Source organism: Haliaeetus leucocephalus, unplaced genomic scaffold (genome assembly GCF_000737465.1).
Source record: "Haliaeetus leucocephalus isolate CR32 unplaced genomic scaffold, Haliaeetus_leucocephalus-4.0 Scaffold2, whole genome shotgun sequence".
NCBI classification, from domain to species: Eukaryota; Metazoa; Chordata; class Aves; order Accipitriformes; family Accipitridae; genus Haliaeetus; species Haliaeetus leucocephalus.
The window spans coordinates 7,464,060-7,489,104 of record NW_010972438.1 but is presented as its reverse complement, the minus strand read 5'-3'; the positions used below and the strand labels follow the sequence as shown (position 1 = coordinate 7,489,104).

At 41.1% G+C, this 25,045-nt stretch overlaps 1 protein-coding gene across 4 annotated transcripts in view; it reads left to right on the top strand.

Moving 5' to 3' along the window:
• The window catches only part of SLC25A26 (solute carrier family 25 (S-adenosylmethionine carrier), member 26), an 88,930-nt gene that overhangs the window by 36,218 nt on the left and 27,667 nt on the right, over positions 1 to 25,045 (top strand). The gene's annotated exons all lie outside the window — the stretch shown is intronic.

Here is a 25,045-nt window from a genome sequence, read left to right as displayed (position 1 = left end):
TCCAAAGAACCCTGAGGTATGTAGATTTAGTGTGATAGGAGAGAAAGAGTTGATACCAAAATTCAGCTGGAGCTGTCACTAAAAAGAAAACAACAGCAGAGGACAAGGAAAACCTGAGCAAGTGGCAACAGTGAAAACATTGAGGTGCGTGAAAGGAATTGGCGCTCTCAGTGTTGTGTTAAGGTCTTGTGTTTAATTCTGGACTTGGTCAAAACCTGACAATGGGAGGAAGAATTTTCAAATGATTTTCTGCTTTCTTATCTCCGTTGATTTCCCTTTGGGAGCAATGCACTTGCTCACGGACCCTTGAGGGTTCTTGTCACATGTTCTGGCTGACTGTAAGGCCTGGGTAGCGCATGTAATTTTCAGTGTGAGAAATGTTTGTGGATGCTTTCAGTGTCATGGTTTTTTTCTTGCCAGTTCTAAAGGACTTGGTTTCTCTACTGGCTTTTAAAAACGAAGAGAGAATGCCACTGCAGGGACCATCTGTCTTTGTGTTTTTAATTCTTTCAGAAGTTTTGATATACTCTGCATTTTCTAAGAGAAACGATTCAGTGGAATTTTACTCTTTAGCTTGAGTAGTTTGTATCACTTAGCTGCTTAAATTTTATTTTGCTCAGTTGGTTGCTCAAGATGAAGATTCTGGCTTGACCAGTTGGGAAGAGATGTGCTCACTGGGCTTGGAATTGGCTAAGAGGGTATGATGAAGAGCAAAAGGATGATGAGGGCTGCTCAGAGAAAGTAAAAGGGATGCCTCTGTGAGGGCTTTGGGATTGAATATCAGCAAGATTTGTTTTGTAAAATAATATCTGAAGCTTCTGGAATTTGGTAGAATTAGATTCTGAAGAATGTTATTCCTCTTTCGGTTGTCTCTAGTATTTGTATCAAAACCACATCCCACAAGATTATATTTTATGGATACTTTAGTTACTTTTTTTCCCCCAATTTATTTACCCTTTTTGGTGCTCTGTAATATTCGTATGTTTTCTATGAGTGCTAACACTTCATCTTAAAGTAATGAGTAAGGAATTTTGTTTTGGATTCACAGCTCTGTCACCAGTGCTCTCTATTGTTTTTTCACTTTGACTGTAAGTCTAGACGTGTGTTTAATCTGTTAATTTTGAATTTTAGGTGGTTGAGAGATGCTTATTCTGAATATTTTAACGGTGCTAACCATTATTTTCAGAACAGGTAGTGTCTGAAAGAATGCAATTAGAAACTAAGCCCAGGAATTTCTGTGGCAGGTCAGGCACTTCTGGCCTCAACTGTCATTGACTGGAAGAAGAATAAAGCTCACCAGTGCCTCTACAAATCACTGAAGCATTCCCTTCCCTGATGTTATGATACATGTCATACGCTCTGTTGAGAGACAGTGTGAAAGTGCCTGGTGAATAAATGTTCTCTGGATAAACTTGGATGTTACTGTGTCTTCTCACTGTGCCTTTTATGATCCACATCTCTCAAACTGATGTGAATATGTAAAATATGAGCTGCTTTTAAAAACCAGGAGTGTGTATGCATCTAACGACCATGGAAAAAATGTCAGAGAAGTGAACTTGATGCTATGGTGAAGTTTTAAACACCAGCTAACAAAAAAAGCCCTGATGTGTTTGTTTTCATTCCTGTACTTTTTAGAGCCTATTTCATGATTGTTGATGCTTGATTCAGAATTTTAGGAGGGCGCTTGAAGAACGCAGTGTGATTGTGTAATTTAATAGGCTGGTGAACCGCTGTAGCCTCCATGTATGGTGACTGAGAGTAAACTCACCCTACCTAGATATTCCAGATGCCTGTGAGAGAAAATAAATGAGGGAAAACAACAACAATTTGGGTGAGGAAGCAATACTTAAAAATAAATGTTTGGTGCTGGCAAACCATGGGGAGAGAATTCTGCACGAGATCCTATAGGGCCGTGGCTTGTTCAGAGTGGTGAAAGGCAAGATGCAAAAGATCTTTAGTCCTTTGTTTTACTCTAATATCTGAGTCAATATGTTGCACAGATCCACGGGTCAGGTGGACGTAAATTGTGCTGTTGGAATTTATCCGGCCAGTAATTTAACCTCTGACTCACCCCGGCAATGGTACAGCATTACAAATGTAGTCTTCAAGGAAGGATGAACAAATTTCTTAAGCCATTGGGCACAAACAAAACCTTCAAAATCAGTCAAGAATACCTCCTTGTTCCACTGCTCCATCACCCCTCATGCCCTGGGATGTATTTATTGCAGCTAATGTTAGGAAAATTCAATCTGTCCATTTGTGCTCTGTGCTCAGAGTGACTAAAAGTACCTTTCCTTGTTTTGTACAGCTCATGTTTAGTTCTGTGTCCTTTTAAAAATTTCCAGACCACCAAGCGTGATGACTGTCAGCTAAGCATATGAATATCCGTGGTTTGACAAACTAACCTCTTTTGTTAATTTACTTCAACAGAAGGGAATATAAAGAAGGGAATGCGAAAGCATGGTTTCTCTTGACAGTCCCAGCAGTTTAGGAATTAACTAATTCAGGCCACAGGAGTCCTGTGTATTACTAAGGGGCCTGAAAAGAATGAGTCTTCTCACCTGTGATTTCATTTTACCTTCATGCTCTCCCAAAACCTACCAAATGTGCAGAGCTCCCACAAACAGTGGGGAAGGAGCTTAGTACTTCCAGAAACAAGTAAGGCTGCTTAAGTGCTTAAATCTGGTTTAGCTCTTTAACTATTAAGTATATGAGTTGGAAATGTCTCTTGTGTGTGCAAGGGAACTATTCCCATTGCTAAATTTCCTTTCTCTGGAATTTCCCCCCCCCCATTTTCAATTAAAAAAGGGAGCAGAGCTGGGTAATATTGGTAGGAAGAAGCCAACTCAAGGATCCAGTATGAATTTTGTGCTGAGTAGGTAGCTGGAAGATCCTGCCTGGGTTATGGGGTAGACACTGAAACATGGGACCACTTGCTAAGGTTAATGTTTGATCTCTCAGTCCCCTTGGAAATTAGGATCTTGAAATGGGATGGCCTAGAACAAGTTAAAGTATTTATTTTCCCAAGGCGTGTGAATTGCCAGCCCAGGGAGTACTTTTACTGTAACAAAATACTGTGTATTTAAAGAGAATTCCTTCTTTCTGAGCAGAAATGTGACCTTGATTAAATTATTTCTATTTTTAATCAACTTTAAGGTCCCTGGAACTTCTAAAGTTCTCAGCAGCTGTTCCTCAGATGTCTGCTGGCCTGTTGGCCTCACAGATTTCCCCATCTCCTTGGGAGGACTAAGGACTCTGAACACATCCTCAACAGCCAGAGATAACATTTTGTGGCCAAGAAAGACTAAGTGGTGCCCTGAGCTTGGGAAAGGGCTCTGTAAATGGTCTCCAGAGCTTCCCCGCAGAGGCTGTATGTTGGAGAACCCTGTTAAAGAGCACTTCAGCTTTAATAGTTGTATACTGATCCCCAAACGCTGGATCTTCTTTCTGCTGCCAATCTTTCTTTTGTGCATTATGTTTCCTTTGAGAGCAGAATACAGGCAGAATCTCTTAGGCTCTTCCTTTACTCTTTAATCCAGCACCACAAACCAGAAATCCTTGGGGTTTAAGCAGCTTCTCCGTTTATTTACACAGGTCTGCAGTGGCTTTTTGTTTTCTTTGTTGTTTCATCTGTGGTTTTCCCCCCTGCTGTGTTTTGGATGTTTCTGTTTTCTGTAGGAAATTCTGAAAGGCTGTTTAGCTGCATGCATACTGCCTTCCCTGTGCATTCACCTAGTCGTCTCTGCACATGGTGCAATACATGACCAGCATCCTGTTCTCAAGGCCATAGTACCTTTTCTTTACCGAAGTAGTTCTATAAACAGCAGAAACACATTTTCCTATGGACCTGTAATCCACAGCACCTCTGCTTTCCCTATTGCGCTGACTCAAGCTCTGCTTTCATGGCCCCAAAACTCCCTCCTACAGCCCTGAGCTGTTGGTTGAGGAGGTGATAACAGATGCCGGGGTGCTTCCCCAGGTATCCGTGTGCTGGTTGCCTGCCTGTGCCTACCCGCTGATTGCCTGGCTGGCAACCTCGCAGATAGCTGTTGAGCTCTTTCTGCAACCTTTCCTGCAAAGAGCCATTGCCAAATTGAATCTCTCGGCTCAACTGAGATGCTTACAGATGTGTTTGAGATGTTTGTTTGATGTTCACAGTAGTTTTAGGAGCTTTGTCCCTACCTCTGTGTTATTTGCCTAAAATCAGATGATGAGTTCAAAAGCTAAGGAGAGGGAAAAAGAGGGCAATTCCATGCACTGCTTCAACAGCAAACCAGTCTGAAAATGTACCTCTCTACAGTCAGAGACAAGATGTCAGTAAATATCCTATTGAATGGCCATTACTTATACTGGTACAGCAGTGAAATAATTAAATTTTTTGAGCCAGATTATAAACACATAGTGGAGATGGAAACCTTAGTACTGATTAAGTATTAATATTCAAATGATTAACTAAAATTTTACTATCCAGACATTGTGTAGTTGGAGCTGGTGGAAGGCAAAACCCAACAATGCCAGTGAAATTTGGATCAGGACCATGTTGTAGTATTAATAATTGGCAAAGGCACCGAGTTTTACTGTACTAACCAAATATTGTCATTTATCATGTCTCGGGTACCCATTGAAAAATACATGGGCTACAGTCCAAATACCTGTGGAGATTTCCAAGTTGAAGGGTTTAGTTCAGGGCGCTCCTGAAACTGCTCAGGTATTAATAATGAGGAATACTTCTTGGTACAAAATGTCCTCAAACTTCATCAGCGCAGGTGTCCTTTCGGTAGTTGTTATGGATAGTCTGCGAGTAACCAAACCATGACGCAGGTCTGAGGTACCACTTTCCTTTTCCTGGTGGATATGAGGCTGTTTAATTGAAGATTTAGTTATGGAATTTTATCTCTATGAGCAGAATTCCATAGTTTATTATAGTGAAATTCCTGAAATAGCAAAAAAAAAAAAAAGCACGCCTATAAAGGAGGATCAGGGATTTTAAAGCCAAGATATTACAATTGCGTGGTGTTGTATGTGCATTGGGTTGTAATGGCCCTTACCCATCATGAATCAGACTTAAAAATGCTGTTATGTTTGCAGAGGTGGAGTTTTGCCATTGTTGGTTTATCTTCAATTAATTGTATCCATACCAGATAACTGTTAGAGGTACTTGAATGGGCTTAGAAATCTTTTTCTTTTGAGATGTGTGGTACTTTGCTGCTTTTAAGCTTTAGCACTCGTAGTGAGGTTTTATGTAAATCTATCAATGTTATTTCTACCATTGGTGATCTTATTGCTGACTACAAGCACTACTATTTAATTCTGTCAAAAGTGTTGCCATAATTAAACTTATTGTGCAGCTTAATAACAGTTCAGAGACCATAAAGCTCCCAATGTGTTTTAGTTCTATTTGAAAATGGATACCCAGGCTACAGTTTGGACCAGAGACAGTAAAATTGGGTAGCATTTTGTGGCCCTAAAGCTTTTCTGTTCAATCACATCTTAACATTCCACATTACTGGAATGGAAAAGATTTTTGTACGAGCGTGTTTTGAAGTATTTTAGCACAGTAAAGAAAAATAATAATAAAATAGAACTGTTGGCATTTCTGTGTATTAAGAGCTGTTCTGCTCTCCATGCTGCTGTTAACCTAAGTGTGAACTGCTTGAATGAGATGTTTGCAGGGTCAGGCTGCTTCCAGGCATCTAGATGGAAGATATCCTGGTTTCTTTACCTGATGAAGCATGTTGAATTAACAGGAAGTTACTAGTACCTTGTCTCTCTTCTTCTTGTGTTTTTCCATGAGAATAATCAGGAGATAAAAGAAGTTTGTTGCCTAACAGAGAAATGATCAAATGGTCCTTTGACAGTAAAGAAATAACAACATTAGAAAATCCTATTGACCAAAAGTATTTTGCAGGTTTTGGAAACTGAAGTATCATGAATATGGGCACAGTGCAGATGCCACAGCTTGAATAAACTTTCTGATCAAGGATACAGGTGTACCTCTGGATGAAAGAATGCAGAGTTGAGCATTGCTCCCTTTTTAGCATGAGCTTTACCCCAATATATCCTTTAATGCATGTGCTTACACTAACAGAAAACCTTTTGATTATCAGTGCCTATAAAGAGCAGATGGTATCTTCTGAATGTGTTTTAATATGAGAAGGTATTGAGTATAGATTGCGACCGTGCATATTGTAAATCAACTGTGTCTGTAAAGTCCATTTCAGTGTTACCTGTGCTTTGAAGAACTTACGATATTTAATATGTCTACAGACATCCCATAAATTCTTATTCACCCCACCTGCCTCCCTGCGCTAAGTTCCTGCTGTTACAAGTAGAGCTTTGATGAATATTTAGATTGCACTATAAAGTTCTTTCCTTCAAAGATACGGATTTTCCTCATGGAAAAAGCTTTGTTTCTGTTCAGAAACACACAGGAGAAAAGGATTGTCTTATGTCTGCAGCTCACCAGTGTTGCAAGAGGGGTGGGAATGCATAGTTTCCTAGAGCAGTACAGAACAGCAAATACAGTTTCTTATTACACCAAAAGCTTGGTCAAAAAACAAGTTTAGTATATACTTAGGATTTTTGGTACTAAAGCTGTCTCTTTCCCTAGTTCTGAAATTATTGCAATAATCATCATCTTGATGAATATTGTTCTGTGTTTGTTACATGCTTTTTAATCTTGTGACCTTCCCTCCCCACTCTCCTCCGCCTTTCCGACCATCCATCAGAAGTATCAGTCACAGGAACCTGGCTGGGCTTTCTTTGTTTTCCCTATTCAGGAATCAGCTATTTAGTACGAGACAGAGTTTTACATATGCAGCTGTCTGAAATTACAGCTCTCTTTTCTGAAAGGGGATGTTTACTGCCTTGTTAATACCAGTTAGAAGTCTGACTTTATAGCATTACATTAATAGGAGCAAGGTGGAAACATTAGTGGAAGGCTGAGGTCTGAGATTTTCATTAGTGCTTTTGAGTGTTGTTACTGTCCTTGTAAAGCTACAGGTAAGCCAGTGTTCTTGAGAGAAATGTGTCCCCCGTATCTGGCCAGATGGTTTGTAGAGCTTTAGATTTATCATTTATCATCTTCCTTGTCTTTCTTCACAAATGACCTCTTTGTGAAGCTTTCTAGTAGACAGCCGTTTGATCGGAGTTCACTTTGAGAGGTCTCCCCTGAACTTCCCAGAAGACCTCATCATTTAATGGTTTATTTTATCTCAAAGCATTCAGGTTCCATGGAAAAATCTCTTGTACGTGTCTACATATACCCCTGTAAGAGGAAAGTTTGAGACCTTGCAGCTACTAAAAATGTTTATGTTACAATGACAGGATCTGACCTTTTACAATCTAGAGAGAGGGCTCAACAAGAAACCTGGATCATGTACATGCTGCTTTACGCTTCAAAGCAAAATTGGAGATCTGTGGACATAATATGAATGTTCCTTGTGTTGCTGGGGAATAAGATCCATAGGCAAAAGATGTATTATGGAAAATGCTTATCCAGAAATTTTTCCTTTCAGGGAATTTATGCTTCTGAATGCGACAGTAATCGTTAATGGAAGGAGGTTGTGTTCTCAGGTGGACTTCATGTGTGTTATCATTGCACATCTGAGGTGGCACATTATGTCTGGGTCCTTCAGCCACTGCTGTAATATGAATAATCCATACAAACCCGATCAAAAGCAAAGCCTTACTGTTTTACTGACTGTCCTCTCAGCAAAAGGTCATCTTTGAGCTGATGACCTTCTAGTCCAATGGACAAGATGAAGGGCTACCATTTTTTCCAGATGTCAGATCCAGAAAGATTAAGTGCTTTGCCTGAGGTTATGCTCCTAACTTCCTATGCAGTTGGGGAATTCTCCTCATTGCCAGACCAGTTTCAGAAATGAAAGACTATCCTACTGCCTCACTTAAGGGGTTTTGTTGTAAACTAACAGTTGAGCACACACGTGGTATTTTGCGAGGCGCTGAGGGTTAAAACTGTCACACTGGCTGACTTTGCTAATGATCTACTCAGAAATTCAGTGTACATATATGGTGACTTCTCTCCTGTTCACTTTTGAGCCCCAGAATAACATAGTCCTGTAGCTCAAGCTTCTGCACCACAGCATGCCTCAGACTACACAGGCTTGCCCAGCCTCTTAGGGTTATACTTGTTTCCCACAATTTTCTGCGTGTTTGTCTCCAAACGAACCATGAAATGATTCAGTGCCCGCATGTGGTTTTAATAACAAGCGTATGTGGGCAAATGAGAAAATACAGAATGTTCAACTGGAAGTTTCCAGCATACGATACGGGTTAAAATTGAAGTAGGTTTGTAGTACAGTGTTTGTCAGAGTTGGTTAATTACTTTTGGGTTATATGACATTTTAGATGAGACTTCTTTCTATAACCTCGTAACAACTGTTGAGTGGTGGAAGGCTCCATACTTAATCAAGGGCAGATTTGGAGCAGTAAGCTCCAGTTTGATCTTCACTGGGAACTGATTATTTTTCTGGGAAATTTGTGTGGTGTTGTTGGTTTTGGGGTTTTTTGTTTTGCTGCTGCTGCTGTTGGTTGTTGGGGTTTTGGGGGGGGGCGGAGAAAGTGCATCAAGTAGCTTTCTGATCTTGTTTTAGCTGAGAATGATGTCAAGGGCTTATACTTCTTTAATAGAAAGTCACACTGGGCATCCACATCTTGAAAACTACAACTGCTGTAGATAGATTTTGGCTTCAGGTGGTCTTTTCAGAGTCCAGAGCAATCCTTTCCTTTGCCATGTATCCTCAGCTTTGCAAAATGCTTCTGAAAAGACTTTGTGTCTTTCATTACTATTTTGTTAGAGAGCAGTCAGTTCTCAGATTTTCAAAATCTGTTTTTTTATTCTTTTCTCTCACCTCAGATATATTCAGCTCTGATGTTCTTTCTTTGACGCATAATGAAGGGAGATCGTGACATCCCACTAGCACGAAATCAGAAAAAGAAATTTATTGCTGTCAGATGAGAGAATCTCTCTTAGACTATTCTGACTCTGTGTTTTCTTTTGCTCCCAACTTGAAGGGTTAATGTTGGCTTAGAGGTAACCAGCTTTTGCTAACAAACTGGCTTAAGCTTGCTGATGAAATACACAGTGAGAATTGCCTTTGGCAGTCTTTGAGACTGATGTCCTTGTGCATGAAAGGGAGGAAAAGCATTGGAAAAGCCACAGGGAGGAAAAATCATAAAGATAACTACTTGAAAATTTTCTGCAAAGGAGAAAAGAAAAATCTGTTCCTATGCCTGTGATGAGAAGGTGAAGAAGTAATGACTTAAATTGCTCTGGGGAACTATCCAACAAAGCAGCACCTGAGCTGATCATCTGTGCAGTCCATCCATCAGGAGAGGCCATTAAAATAGGTTAGACAAACATGTTGGGAACAGGCCCTGCCCTTGGTCAACAGCCTTCAGATCTCATTTTCTCCATAATAATGCAATTCCCAGGAAAGGCAGGTGTAGTTGTAAGAGAAGGCAAACAAGAAATGCAAGGGAGCAGAGCTATTCTTGTGACAGCAGTGCTTTGGGTATTGTGTAGAATAAGAGACTTAAGTAAAACAGGTGGATAAAGCCTATAAAATTGGTTAAGCTCTGCATTTCTCCACTTGTGTTACTGGAAAAGTTGTTTTTCTATGGAGATTTTTTCAGTATCTAAATGATGTGTCAAGGTCACTGGGGTGTGTCAAGGTACCTGAACTTGGTACATAGGTGTGTATATAAGCCGTGCTGGGCTGCGCTGGTTTCTTCTCACTGTGATCTTTGGGCACCAAACTTGACTGCAAAGAGGAGTGACATGGCACATGTATAGATCTTTTTGCTGCACTGTGAAGAGCGTAGGTCTGCTGGAAGTTCTGGTCAGTGTAGAGGTCTGAAAGGACAGCAAGGAAACTGCTGTAAAATATGCTATAAATCCTGCCACCTCTGTAACTGACTTACGTAAAACTTACAAAAAGTATTTTTGGCCCAGAAATTTGAAACCAGCTGTATGTTATCCAGGCATATACTCTGGAGAAGGCCAAGTAGTTTGTGTTTTGGGAGCGCAGAAAATTTCAGAAGTACCCCGAGGTTGAGGGAAGAGTAGTTCCCCATGGTCGTTCTTGCTTTCTGCCTTGCTGTGGAAGTGGACCCAACCCCAGGCAGTTTATGGGACTTCTCACAAAGCAAGGGCTGTAGCATTGAGGCAAATATTTGCATGTTCTAGAGGGGAAATGCACATCTCTGAAGCACGAACATCCCAAGGTGCTATAGAAGATAACACCTGTATGCAGTTATTTTATCTCTGGGCTCATCGGGCTTTAGGAGCGGAGCCATATCTTAAAGGAGCTGTCACAGCAATCCTTGTTTGCCTTCAAGGTGTCTCCTGAAGTGCTCCTGCAGGTAATTAATCACCTAATAAAATACACTCTTTGACAGTAGGTGGAATTTGGAAATTAATTTGCACCCCTTAAATGAGGCTTCTAAAACTATAATTATCATGAAAGGAAGAAACGAGCTGTGTCAGGTGTATAAATGATTTATTTATCAAGAATAGACTGTCACCAAAGTGGCACTTAAGCTTGCAGCGTCTGTGCTGCATTTCTTTTAAGTGAATTAAGCAATGGCATTTGCCTGCTTTCCCATATTTGCAGGTCCTGGGGCAAATCTTCAGTTGTTTGTGAAGTGTTTGGTACAAAAGTGTCCTGCAACAAAATTATAGCTGCCTTTTCCACGTTTTCTTTCTCCAATGTTTGATCACTTTGTGCTGCCCCATCATTCCCTGCTCCATGCCTTATCCCCAGAAGAGGTTCTGGCCTGCCCAGAGGACACCACAGACCTTCTGCAGCCCAGTTGGCCATTCGGATTTCTCATTACCTCTCCAAATGGTGGATTTTGTGAACTGGGTGTTGGTGTCATCAGGAAATAGAAAGGGGAGGAAGTTTTAACTCATTGGCTGGACTGCATATAGTATAAGTTACTTGGAATAAGAGGAAATCCAAGATATCTGATTCTCTCTTTTTTTTTTTTTTAACGATACAGGTTTAAAGATGCCTGAGATTTATTTTTGAAGGTTGTGAGAGGGAATTTTTTCTTTTTTTAATCCAGAGAAATGTGAAAATAGCAACATTTTAAAAGTGAATAGTTTACAAAAATATTTACCTTCAAAATCGAGCAAATACCTTGCTAAAAATGTGTTACCAAAGTGTCTGACCTGTGCACCAGAGCATCTGAAGACTTATTTCAGCTGTGCGGATAAAGGGGACACAGGCTTCACTGCAGCCTTCACTGTGAAATTGCCACTAACAACTGTTGTGGTTGCTACATCTGAAATGTTTGCTGCTGACACTGTAATTTGCTGACTTCAAAGCGTGCGTGGTGTCCCGATACAGTATACGTAGTTTGTGTGACATGGAAGAAGATCGTCTCATTATTACATATTAATCTTACCTTATTGGTGCATTAATTTTTGAGAAAGCCCAGGAGGATTTCTGTTCATTTGTGTCAGACTGACTTCTCTAATGCACAGCTTCTGGAAAGGGCCGTGCCTGATTATTTCCCCCATACTTGTTTTGCCTCAAGTTAAGTTGACTTGAAAAAGGGATGAGGGTGCTCAGCACCACTGGCTTGATTCAAAAGTCTTTTGCACACAGTGAGAAGATTTCTTGCGTTAAAGCCCCTTGAGAAAAACTGGAGTAAGAGTGAAATCATTTACAGTGCCCTTTATATTTACATTTTAGTAACGTCGTCTCCTACACCAGAAGTGGTTTTTGATGGAAAGCATCACAAACAAAACCAAAATAGGCTGCCATTCACAAAACCCCATGTGATGCTATTGGATTGAAAATGCCATATTATAGTTATGGGAACTGACAGATTGCAAACAACTCATGTGAGCAAAAAATAACTTGTGATTCTTACTTTTCACTTAGGAGTGTGGGTTGGAATAATGCTATGCAAAATCCTTTCAATATAAACTAATACCTTTCTCCTCCCTTCTTCTCCAGAGTTTTACCACAAAGTATTTTTACTGGATTGAAGAATTTTTTGGAAGTGTACTGGAAATATTTTTCATGCAAACTGAGTGGCAAAAATTAAACGCTCTGGAATGCAGCTGAAGGGGCAGTCCAACTACCCTGAGCATGTCCTGGTTTGCTTGAAATATGGTTGCCCTTTACAGGCACTCAATTCATCTTGAGGCCAATTTTAACAGTGCAGAGTGCAGAAATGACTAACTGTTATGACATGCCCTGAACCAGCTCCAGTTCAGCTTGTGTAAATTCTACATGTGGGGTGCTTTTGGAGCTGACAGGTGGAATTTTATTGTGATTGTATTTAACTATTCCGCCACAGTAAAGGCTTTTGTCATTTATCTTACTGAGTTGCTACGTGTTGCAAAGCAAAGGCACGAGTTCTTTACTTTTTTGGTTTTTTTTAATCAGCACCTCTTGTAAAGGCTGTTGCTCAGGGTAGGATCTTCCCAGTGTTCAGCTAAGCTTTCCAAACGGGTACTTACCAGCTGGTCTGTGGGCACAGGGCATGTGGTGGTGGAAATACCTCATCCTTAATTTAAGCCTGAGAGTGAAGTCAGCCAATATTGTCTGTTCCTTAGGCTGTGCTCAGAGATCCTCTTCTGGCTGTGACGAGGTTACGGTCCCCCGTTGCTAGTTGCCATCTTTAACCTGGCTTATTTGGTGTGAAGTGGGGACGGAGCAGTTACGTGAGGAGCCAGACTAGCGCTTAGGAGGGACGTGGACAGTAATGCGTGGCAGGGGTTGTGATAAGCGCTTGGGAGCAGGATGAAAGTGGTAACCAACCCCGCTATCCCCATGGCTGCAGCTGGAAGGCGAAGCGCAAGCAGACAGTAGAGGTAGAGCTCACTCTGTCTCAGATTCTCTTTCTTAGTCTACTGGAAACGTCCCTCCGCCGTAACAGGCTGTTTTCACCATGTGTATCAGCATTTCAGCACGAATTTGGGAACCTCCTTTCCACCCCAGATTAGTCCTAGGCCTAAGACACTGATAATCACTGCAGGACTTCCAGATGAAGTCAGGTCATTTACTGGCATCATGTCAGCTGGGCTTTTAAAATTGTATGTGTGAATGCAGAATCAGCACACTGTTCTGCAGGTTTCTTAACTCTTTTCATGATCCCAAAGACCACTACCAGCATTTGGTGGTAGTACTTAAAGAAAGGTGTTAATGGTATTATATCTTTTGATTGAAAGCCACAGTTGATTTTTGCTCTTGTTTGAGTTTAGCAGATTTTGGTTGTTTTGTCTGAAGTGGTCTATTAGTACTTGTGCTGAGATAAAAATTGCGTTTTAAGTGAAGAAAGCATTCTGGCACAAATTAGAAAATCCCAGGGAAGATAAATGAAAAATGTAATTAAAATGCCTTGAGGTTGAAACGTTATGGGAATTGTAATGTATAGTTTGCTAATCTCATTAGAAAAAACCCTGTTTTAAGTCACCTGGATATATTATATGCTGCTAACACCAGTCTGTTCCTTTTCAGCCCAAAAGGTTATGAACGTTCCACTGGAAAAGGCATTTGCTTTGAGATCAGCTCATTCTTTGTATTAGGCAACAGCATTGCTTTCTTCCCTTTTCTCTTTGGTCCTTAACTTGCTTGCTAATTTTTCTTTACTGCACTGCCTGTGGCCCAGTTCTTCGAGTCCAGCTATATGCGGTGCAACCTCAGGGACACGATGTCTTTGACCAGGATCTGGCGCTGCCTAGCAATTTTGTTGAACTGGTTTAGACAGATACATCTCAGTCAGTCTCAGGGGAAAGGAGCATCATGCATGCATTACGGGGTCTGCAAGTGGCACCCAGAATAAGGCATCCAAATGCTGCAGGAACAGAAACAGTTCTGGAGACCTACCTAAGGGCAGGTTTCTCAAGCAGATACTAAAATACTGTCCACTGAAAAGGTAAAATTTCTGGAGATTCCTCACAGTTAGGGAACGTCTGGCTATTTCCCCAACCAACATTTTTGTGTTTGATTTTCTTTCCCCTCAAGTAATGCCTGTTAGCATGAAAATTATTGCATTGCTGATTTTCTCTTTCCCAGCTGGAAAACAATTGGGAAGAGTATGGTTCAAATCATATATATGTAAATCCCATCTACTGCTGTATATCACAGACAAAAGCCCATACCAGGCAACACAACTTAAGCCATCGCACTGTGAGTTTTATTAATCTACCTATGACAGCAGAGAATTGGCAAATCTGCCACTTGGCTGTGATGGGCATTTGACATGGCTGCAAAACCAATGAGGAAAAGAAATCATCTCAGTGGAACCTTCTGGATGTGAAATGGCCTTTAAATGAATTAAAGCTGTGAGAGCAGCATTTCCCATCCCTTTCCCTCTAGAGGCCACGCTGCAGTGGGCGTGCAGTTTGGCTTTCTCCTTTTGGTGTCAATGTTTTCCACAGAAGTACGTTTCTTAAAGGGACCATCAGTGCAACAGATGCCGTGCTCAGACCTGGTGCGTGAGAGGGGAGCATGCTGGAAATGGTGGGATCTGATCCCGTCGTGGGGCCTTGGCAGTTACATTGACTGCTTGGATTTCTCTGCTGCTAGTTGTGATGCTAAAACCTCTTGGTGGAGCTGCAGTTGTGTTGTTACCTTGGGTTATCTTCTGTTGGGTGTTTGAGGTCACTTTGAGTTCTTTATTGTATATCTAAAGTAACCCACAGAAAAGTTTAGACTATTTTCTTTGGCTTTTCTCTTCATTCACCACGTTGGTTGCAGCCCCAAATTCGCAGAAAACTTTGTTTAGGCGTCAGTTCAACAAAACACTTTGGCCCAGCTCCAACTCTGGAAGAGCTTTTAGATTAATGGGAGGTTGGGAGCGTAAAGGAGAGTATGGAGTCTAAGAACTTGTTTGGGTCTGGTCTTTAATGTTTTTAAAGCAAAACCTTGTTCCTGTTCAGCAATAGTGAAAGTTAAGCATGTGCTTAAGTGTTTTGCCAAGCATGGAGGGGATGATTTATACTGGTAAAGTAGAAACTTAATAGTGTCTACTTTGCTGATCACACCTATAACCAGGATTTCGTAGAACAAGAGGTAGCTGCTGTTGTGCTCTGTAGTTCAGTTCCCAATAGGCTCTGAGACAGCCCAAACCTATAGCTGAGATGTGTGAACAGCCGTGCAGGATGAGCAAATGAAGAAAATAAGGGTTTGTGTGTGTCTAGGATGTTCCAGTGGTTTAGTTCTTGCCCACCAAAGCACCTTTGTTCTTCTGGATCCTGTTCCCATGCTCTTGTAATTTGGCACACTTTCCTCATGTCCGGGCTGGGTAACTGAGTGTGAGAAATTGTTTTGGTTTAGCTTTATGGTTTAACATTGTGGTTATGATAGATCCTCAAGGCAGACGGAAATGAGGTGGCTGTATAAAGACAGGCAAATGAATTCAAAGGCTTATGGTGAAAGCATTTTCTCCATAAATGAATTAAAACAAATCATTGGGAGTCATGGCTTTTATTTCCACAGGTCTTATAATGGTGGTGCTGTTGTGCAAGCAGGGTTGAAGTCCTTTGAGGAAGCCTGCAAGAGGTTCTTGAAAGCAAACCCTCCCTGCTCTCTGCACGCTGGATTTGAGTGTGCAGCCAGCCTCATCTAAAGTTTTTTCCCAGCTTGCTGACAGGCAGGAAGTTGGGGGATGCAGGGAGCGAGACAGCTTTCCCGTGGGCTCGATTGCCGTAGTCGAGTCTGTCCACACCTGGGAGGGCAGCAAGTCCCAGGTGGCCCTGCAGTGTCCGACCCAACATTGTACAGCTGCTACCTTTGGGTGGGGGTGGAAGAAATGCTCCATTAGGACCAGAGTAGCTCTCCAGCTGCATAGGCAGGGAGGTCTGCCGGGTCCAGGGGGCTTCCTGTTTAAATAGTTACAGAGTCTGCAGAACTGGTTAAAATGTCAAAAAAAAAATTATAGAGGGTAAAAAAAAAAACCCCAGAACGGAGCCATCCTGCCTGTATCTGTACGTGCATTGTCTAGCTGTTCGTTTGGGTTCGATCAAATGCTTGTGATTTTTCAGTTCACTTTAATGAGTTTTAGATTAGGTCTTTTGTAATGTAGAATCAGATTAAAGTTTGTGGAATTGTAGCTGCAGTTCACGAAAGGTAATGCTTTAATACATAAAAGCTAGGAGAGATCATTGTCATAAGCTGGTAGGTCCCTCTATGTAACATAGGCAAGTCATTTCACTAAGTGACTTCTGCAAGACCATGTCTTCTGGTGGGGCTAAAGCAATGTAACTGTTTATTAAAAAATAAAAAAGGTAGGTGAGGGAGAGAAAATAGTCCAGTCTTATTTCAGGCACACGGGACAGTCGGGCTATTCAGTACAGGACTTAAGGATGTATTTAACTGCTTCTTTTAAAGAGGTGGGCAATTAGACATGTGTTTTGGTGCTTTGCAGAACCAACTCCTATTCAGGCAACACCAACGGAGATCACGTGTGGCAAACTCTTTCAAGGAGTCCGTGAAGATCAGTCCTTTAACTCCACCTGTGCTGGCTTGCCATTTAGGCTGCTGTATGATGGATTGCTCACCATGGCCTGCTGAAGATTCCCCGCGTTTCCCCTGAGCATTGTTTCATTGGCACCCGTTGGGGCACTGCCCTTGAGACCGCAAGCACCTTGCAGGACAAGGCTATTTCTAATTTTACTTGTGGTGTGCAGTGTGGATATGGCTCTTCCTAAATAGTTGAAAAAAGCAGTCACAGAAGGAAGCTTAGCAATGCCCCGTTTTGTGAGATACAAAATTTTGAATGTGTGTACATGTAAGTGTGTATGCATGTGTGTAAGGTAAGTAAAATACCTTTACATGAATAGCATTTCCTAAATTTGACATTAATCTGCATTTTTTCTCTCTGCCACATGATGGAGATAATGGTGTAAGATATATAAACAGTGCTGCATGGGTCATGCACTTCAAAGAAAGAAATTTCAACTTGGTGGTTTATAGTAGTTGTTCTGTTAATGTTGGTTTTGCACTAGCCTTGATGGAGTAATTTTCTCATAGTATCTGTGGGGTGTTTTGTTTATAGCAACATTTGGTTACTTGTTCTGTTGGGTTGGTTGGTTGGGTTTTTTCCCCCCACAAAAGGCCAATATGCAGGAATACTCTTACCAAATAATCAGGGCTATCGATGCAGCAAAACACCAAAGTTCGTATTTGGTAAAACATTCAAAAGAATTTGCTTAGCTTGTATTAACTTTCTTGGGACTTTTAAGTGGTACTTAAATGTACATGGTTTGGGCTCAGATACAGCTACTAGTAGGGTACAGAAGATACGCTTCTGTAAAAGCAGGGAATTTGCAGCAGTTCCTGCTTAAGAAGTTAAAAAGAGTACATCCTAGATCCTGCTCTGACCATGAGTCTGACTCTGTGCATCCTGCGAAGAACATGGTAGGGTCCGAATTAGTTGATCCTTGTGGCGTATGCTAGAACCCTTGCATCCACTTTCTCCTCTTTTCTCCATCTTGACCATGGGTTCTGATCCAGAAGCTATTGAAGCCACACGTGCAAAATTTCCAGAAATTTCAGTGAACTTTGGGTCAGGCCCATATGCAAAGGCAGAGATGGATTTCCCCAAGGAGATTTTTTTAGTGATGTTCAGAAATCTCCTGGTGAGAGATGTGTTTAATTTTTATAGTGAGAGGTGCTCTGTTCTATTTGTTATCATAATGTAGTACCAAGACATTTGTAACAAAACTGCTATAGGTTGACATATATCCAGGAAGGCAGAAACACATGTTTCTTCCCAGTCTGTTAAATTTTTTTGTGGCTGTTACTCTGAGGACAAGAGTTCCTATGCTGATGTCAGTACAATTACAGCTGCACTGTTGTCAAGTTTCTTTGATTGAATGGTTGCTGGATGAAGCAATACTCTCACTCCTCTGCATAGATCCACCTGCCTTGTTAATCAAACATGCTGCTTGTTTAATTCCTTGTGCTTAGGTCTTTGTATCTCCTGCAAAATTCTCATCTGAGGAACTGTTCAACTCTGTGATACTGCAAATCTGTCAGTCCAGTGTCTGCCTGTAATTTTTTTTTTCTTTGAATTTAAACGTTTGTATTCAGAGGCTCTCCCTTGAGAGGTGCCTTTCATAAGGCATTTTTTGTAATTATACTTACATTTAAAAGATCACATGTGTGTAAATGTACATTAAAATGCCTTCAAAGTTAGCGAACTGACATGCTTCCCGGACAGCAGCACATAACCATGCGTGCGTTTGTGCACCCACGTATTAATGTAATAGTTTCTCCAAATGTTAGGGTTTTTCCTCAGAAGACTTTTTCCAGAAATGCTGTGCCTCATGCTCTAGGGTTCTGCTCCTATGTTTTTTTCATGAGAACAAAGATTAGTCCTTCATGGTCCTAAACTCAATGCATGTGCATGACTTAAAGGCATTACCTACCAATAAATAGGAGATTAGCTGCGGCTTGTGTATTTCCTGATCAGTTCAGGTTTTTTCAGATGGCTCGTTGTTATCCCGTTTCCTTTAACGATGGGACACTTTAATGAGTTTGCCATCTGACATACATCTGCTTCCTGTTAAACAATACCTTCATTCTTCTAGAGCTGCTAAACTCATCTTTATCCTACAAGATTTTTATCTGCACCTTAAAACCAGCATGTACAAATTGGTCAGCATATTCATTTTCTTGTTGAGGATTTTTTTGGTATGTTGGTTTCAAGAAGAAATAGCAAAACGGGCATCTCCTTTAGTGCTTGTTTGTTGGAGAATGGGACAACATGGATATTATTTCTCTAATTAGGGGCCAGTCAGTCCAGGTCCTGTTTGAAGTACAGTAAGATCAACTTCTGTGGCTAACATTATACAGTTTCTAATAGTTGTTCTGTCCTCCCTGCAAAGTAAGGGGCTGGTGCAAAAGGGGGGAATTTTGAAGGCTGTTAATATTATTTCTTTGAGGAAAGAGGCTTCAATAGCTCGATGATGGTCTGTCTCACGTGTGTGCAAAGTTAGTGCTCTGTGATCATCAGGGTCTCTTAAATCAATCCAGCCTGCATTGAGTTTGTGCATCTGCCTCAGTGCTTCTCTTTTCCCCATGTTTTGGGAACACGCAGTCATGCCGGATCTCTGACTGTGTCTTTCCCCTTCGCTGGTCAACATTGCCCTCTAGAAAATCTTTTTTATTTTTCTTTTCCTCTTTAATCAGAAAACCTTTTTCTAGTGGAAGGAAAACTGGATAGAATTTTCCTTGTATTTATCTGTCTCTATGTAATGTCCTCTATATGTTCCTTTTATAATGAGCGTGCAGTGCTGTTTAAAAGAAAATCCTGTTGTATGTGAAGTTCTGCTACACAGGTCCAAAGGACATCTGTGAGAATGGCTTGTAACCGAATTAAGCAACCCTGTGGGGCACATAATGTTTTGTCTTGGAAAGGAATTTACTTCCCAACATTCACATATGACAGGTGACAATGGGAAACACTTTGGGTTTTGAGCTGAGGAAACAGAGGAAGAAAAGTGCAAATATTTATTTGAGGGTTAGTGGATGCTTGAATCAGAGTAATGAGTATAATTTGGGAATTTTCTATTTCTTCCCATTTGTAGCTTGCAGTTGTCTCCTAGGTCATACAGGGTTAATGGTATTTGCTTGAAAATGAGGGAACTGCTGATTACCTCAGGTGGCTGCTGGTGCATAATCTGAAACCTTTGTTTTAATGATACTCTTGGCACTGCTGAGACCGGTGTTTCTACCACCCTAAATGCCGTTCCTTTGCCTCTGGCAGTGCTGCAAAGCCACATGTTCAACACCGAAGAGCTGTGAAAAGTTGTTTGTCGCAAATGCAACTTGATAGTTTTACCTGTGATGGCCCAGCTTCCCATGGGGTTCCACTTCTCTTTTGGCTTCATGCAGTCTTACAGGAAGGTGCTGTATGTGAACTTGGTCTTTCACTGTGTCCTTTAAGGAATGGAGCCAAGAGATCTTCTCTGGACATTGCTATACCAGTGTTGTCACACTTGCCTGAAGAGTTTTGTTTCTAATTGCATCAGTGTTTATTGACAAAGCCCTCCATCATTCATTTAACATATAAACTTGTCCATTCTTTCACCATGCTCACATCTTTCATCTCTCGGAGATGCAGGAACACGGCTGATGGCTTTGACAGTCTTTCATGCACGTTAAGATTACAAATTACCTTCGTTAGGTTCCTTGTGGAGTCTGCAATTTATCAAGGAGGATGTGGGAGGCAGTATTAATTGGAGCTTTGCAAGAAAATAAGTCTACTTCATCAGCTTTGGGGTGTACCATAGATGATGGCTGTGCTGAGCTCCTCTACACCTTCTTCCTCAGTCAGTACTGTGGAAAGCTACGGGTCTTCACATTGCTGTCTATTGCTATGGCCTCTGACATGACCAGGGGAGAGGCTTACCTCGTTTCATGCTGTCTTTTCAAATCCCACCATGGGGGAAGTATATTTATAGCTGGAACATCAGTTTATCATAATCCAGATGTATTGGGAAAGCGTGTGAAGAATTTTAGGAGGACAAGACACTGAACTAGATTTACTGTGATTATTAAGGGAAACGTTTTGGTGTTAACTCCAGTGGGCTGACACGGTTGTTTTATTCTACTGTAACTTGAACCTATTTGAAAAGAACCATCTTTTATAAAGAAGCTGATAAAAAAAAAAGGGGAATGTAAAAAGGAATTAGTTAAAGGGAAGATTGTTCTCCTGAAATTTGTGGTTTATGTGTCCTTGGAAAACAGTATATTTTTTGATACTCAGAAGTGGGTTGTTAGACTTTTCTTTGTAATTACAATGGAGAAAGCACAGTTTGGCACCTGCAGCTCAGATAACTGGTGGAATACTCCTTATAAATACAGGCTTCAATGGAGATAGTGTCTCTATGAGCCTTGTCAAAGTGCATGTGAATGACAGGTGAGGTGCAAGTTTGAGAAGTACTCTGTGATGACTGCAGTACGTTCTCCCTGAAGTGAACAGATGTTCTTGCTTCTTGTGATATTCGTACTCTCAAAATCCTCTTTGTAACCGTTGCCTTTTCTCCTGTTGCTGTTAATGTAGGGAACAGTGGAGATATGGGCGAGAGCAGTTTCTGGAATGGAGGTACAGTTTCAGGGACATTGAGAAAGCTCTTACAAGGTGAGCCTGTTCCTCCTCTGGCTGTTTTTTGCCAATCTCTCCTTCAGTATTTACTCTAACATTTGTAAAAACAGATAGCTCTTCTGGAGAGCAAAGCCCGCTGAACTGGAGACAGGGAAAACCTGAATAAACAAACATGTGCCACAGATTAGTAAGAACATCTGTAGGTTTTATATTGTTTTGAGAACACATACCACAAAGTTTTTCATTTTTTATGCTTTTCTAGTTTCTCCCCTTCTTTGTGTCTCTCTCTTTTCTTCTTCTTTTTAAATATATTGCTAATAAAGGTTGGAGGTAGAGGCACAGCTGGACTCTGCATGACATGCCACTGTTTAATTTCTAGCTCAGAGGATGAGAAGAAGAGTAGTTTTATTGTATCCTAGAAGAGAATAAAGCCACATGCAAATTCCAGCCATGGACATCTGTTTCCTCTTTGTGTGAAAGAATTCTCATATTTGGAAGGGAATCCCAGTTCTGAAGGGGCTGATGAGTTTTTGGTTTTCTGTTTTTTTTGGTTTTGTTTTTTTTTTTCCTTCTGTTTTTTCCCCCACCCCTTCTTTGCCACTCCTTCAGCATGCTCTCCTTGCTCCCTGGCAGCTGTGCTTCCTTCAGTACAATGTCAGCTTGCATCAGATATTGAATGGGTGAACTTTGAGTTACTTTAAAATGTTGTGTTGTAGTTACAAAGAGTATTATTAAGCTCCTCCTTAAATATCTTTTATTTAATTAAACAGTATTTGGTGGGAGGACTTTTGCTTTGTCATCAATCTTCAGTACTTTGTAGGCTGGTTTTTTTTAGAGGAGAGATGTGTGTATCTCTTGCTCTGGTTGTGAAGTGCAACTATTTCTAGAAGTAACTTATTAAAAATAATCTTTTAAGATCCTTCTGTATCAGGGGAATTAAGTAGATCTGTAGAAATAAGAATCTGCAACTTTCATTACGTTGTTAGGCATCAAGTGCTAAGGACTACAGGGACCAGAGTAAATGATAATTTCACTAACCTAGAAAACATTTTAGAATAATGATTTACAGCTGTCTGGGGGATTTAAACTTTTTGTGTGTGTGTGTGTGTAAGAGTTGACTCTGTTGAACAAACAGCACAGTTACATAACATTAGGCCAGACATGAGAACTGGTACTCTCTGTCTATTTTATATTAACGTCGAATGAGAGGTTGGTGGAGCTCGCCAGGGTTTCATATTTGCTGGCAGAAAGTTACCCGCATGTGTGGACCACATTTTTATTGTTGCCTTAGCCTATTTCAGGCATAAATGTCGCTGCCTGGCAGGGTGTGATTCTGTTCATTGCTGAATACCTTTTATTTTAAAAAGCAAAATATGAAAAGGAATGAAATGCTGTAAATGTTCAAATTAAGACGTGTCCCCAGACTGTGAGATTTTGTCACGTCTGTCATGGTAGAGGAATAAAGGGCAATAAGCCATCTAAAGACTTTTTCACTGTTGGATGAGTTACCCTTGCAGAGTGATTTCTTTTTGCATATATTAATCCTACTTTGGGGCGTGGGCTGTTTAGTCTGGTCTCTTAGGGAAACAAGGCTTATACAAACAGGGTGTATGCACACATGAATGCACAGGAGCCTGTGCGGCCCCTGGACATGTTGGCCACGGAAATGCGGTGGAAAGGCAAAGCCTGCAAAGATAAATAGAAGTTCCTACAAGTTTCTTGAAAATATGTGTGTGAGGGGAGAATAAAGGCGATTAAGGGGTTTGAGGGAAGGCTTGCAATAGGAACTGAACTTTCAACAGGCGCTGCAGAAGAGATGTTGAGAGGAAATGTGACGGAGGTCCCTGTCGTGGGAAGATCGCTGAACCCGGCTTGGAAATTATTTGGCTTCAAAGAATCTCATGACAAAAACCAAATCCGCAGGAAGCCAGACTCCCTTTCGTTCCAGTACCCATGAAATTGCTTGTGTGGGTTTTGTTTTTTAAATCGGGATGCTGTCAAACAGGCTCCGATGGACAACTGTAAGAAATGGAGGACATACCTTGTTAGGATCTTCTTGGCGCAGGCAAAGGTGCTGCTCTGCTTGTTTTTGTTGGTGGTGCTTCCTAGTTTGTTTGGTTTTTGCAAGCTTTCAAATTCTATTCAAGTATGACTTATGAATGTTTAGGCCCTTATCCTGCAGGTGTCTTAGAGAGGAGGGAGCCCAGCGGCTGTGCAGATCCCACTGACATACGTCCAAAGCCTTCCCAGGCACTTTGGAAGCCTGCTCTCCGCAGCGTCTTGTGGGGTGCATGGGGAAAAGTGAAACCGATAATCCCCATCCAGTTCTGGTCCCCGCTGAGCAGAACACAGAAAGCAAACGCCACTAATGCCGAAAATCAAACGGCAGTCATGAACAAATTTCCTCTTTGATTGTAATGCTTCTAGCTAGGAGATAAAAAAGGGTTTATGTCAAAAGCTTCCCTTGTTGTCTTATTAACAGCTGCATAATTTTACCACTCATTCACGAGCATAGAAAAGCAAAACTTGGAGACTGTATTTGAAAGCTTGTTTTGTTTGGTGTACAGCTGGATACAGAGCGTTTCCTTTTCTGTCTTCTAACGAATTTGAAGCAAATGTAGTGGGTATTGTTTCTTTTTTTTTTTTTTTCCTATTTTTTGGCCTAGATAATAGAAGATTATGTTGCTTTTCATTTTACATTGCAAAGAAATAATGCCATTTAACTCCAATTCAACAATGATGCAGCAGCATGTGGAGATATATATATCTTCTCATAAATATATTACCACATATTACTGTCAAATAGCTGGACTTTTTCAGCCAGTATTAAAAACAAAATTTAATTGCTACAGTAGAGCTTCAAGGCCCTGATAAATAAGAGCTATGTCTGACCTTTATTGTGGGGCTTTGAGATGCCACCAGGGATATTGCTCATTGTTCAAGATGACAAACTTCCTCTGAGATTTCAGTTTGTCAGCTCAATGTACAGCAGTGACATTGATTTCTTCTCACTGCCATTTCCTGCCTGAATAGATAACAAATTTTCTGTGGCAGGTGTCTGTCAAGCTTAGTTTTGCCTGGCAGATTAACTTAATAGACTCATTTATTAATCATTAGTTGCAACATGGTGAAGCAGACAATACTCTTTAACTCTTGTGATGTTGAATGGATGTACCATTTTGGATTCCTTTGTGTAGCTTGAATTTGGGTTCAATAAGCTGTTCATGTCTCTGTAGTGAATGGTTTTAACCTGACATTACTCACCTTACAAAGAGCAAAGATTTATGTGTTAGTTAAGTGTGGATGATTTTGAGTGTCTACTACTTTTCATGGCAAAAGGTGCCTAAGTGCTTTCTGAGACTAATAAAATGATGCACGAACTGCAAAAGCAGCGTAAATAAGGGCAAAAACTAACCCGACATGCATTGTGTTTGGGGAAGAAAGATAAAAGTAGGACAAGAAAATAGATACTTGGAAGAAGATTTGAAACTGGAGCTGACCGGCTGTCAAAGTAGAGGAGATAACTGCAGACACATTTAGGAAGGGACAAAGCAGACCTGCAGATACAGCTGTAGGGCATTTCTAGCACAAGCTAGTGTGTTCATGGGGACACCTTTCTTCAAGATGTCTTGAGATAGATACTTGGGCTGGAGATAGCAAAGGCAGGGTCGGTACCAGGGGTGGATATTGGACAGGGCTTGTTAGAGTGGTGAAGGAGGAGGAAGAGTCAGAAGAACTTAGTAGAGAGATTGGAGGAGGAAGAAACTGTAAGGGAAGACGTAATCTTGGAAGATGATGTCTCTTGTTGCAAAGAATCACTCTGTTCACAGTGAAAACTGACTTATTGCATGTTAGTCCTGCATCAGCCTACAGAGCTGATGGAGATGCAAGTTTGCTCCCCCCCCCCCCCCCCCTCGGGCACCTTCGGAGGGTAGGGGCGGTCGTGAAT